Genomic DNA, 696 nt, shown 5'->3' with positions numbered 1-696 from the left:
TCCCTCTCGCCCTCGATCCCTCATCTCATTCTCTCAGTCCATTGCCTTTTCTCTCTCCTCCAAAGTTATCATCATACCCTGCCCTTCCTTTCCATTGCTCTCCCTCACTTCCTTTAGTCTATCCCCACCCTCTCTCCATCTTCCCTTCCTCCCTTCCTACAACCTATTCACCCTTCCCTGCTTCCCTACCTATTTCATTTCCTCCCTTCTCCCTCCACCCAATACGTTTCCTTCCCTAATTTCTGGTCTTAACTTCCTCCTTCCTTCCCTACCTCTCTCTCTCTCCCTCTTTCAATGACTCAGAACTCCTATCTCTTCCATTAATTTCCCTTTTAATTTGAACCTCACTTATCATCCAGTTAATACCATTACTATTATTCTCTATCTCTCTCTATCTCTCCCTCTTTCAGCTCAGTGGGTCCTTCTCCACCTCTAATTCAATCCTGCCTCCCTCCAGTGTCACCCGCCAGAGCACCCCTACGCCGGGGGGGAAAAAGGCGCACACTGGCTTGGCGCAGCGTTCATTGGGGTACGCCTTTAGGGTCGCCTCTTCGTGCTCTTCGCCCCTCACCTCTCCAGCCCTCCATCCCGCTCCGCTTGGCCGCCGCGGGCTTGTTGTGGCGTCCTCCCCGTCGACTTGAGGAGGATATGAATCAATGTTTACTTATACCCGATCACCGCTCCTCCGCTGCCTCC

Source organism: Eriocheir sinensis, unplaced genomic scaffold (genome assembly GCF_024679095.1).
Source record: "Eriocheir sinensis breed Jianghai 21 unplaced genomic scaffold, ASM2467909v1 Scaffold585, whole genome shotgun sequence".
NCBI lineage: Eukaryota > Metazoa > Arthropoda > Malacostraca > Decapoda > Varunidae > Eriocheir > Eriocheir sinensis.
Note: the sequence above shows the minus strand (reverse complement) of the source record.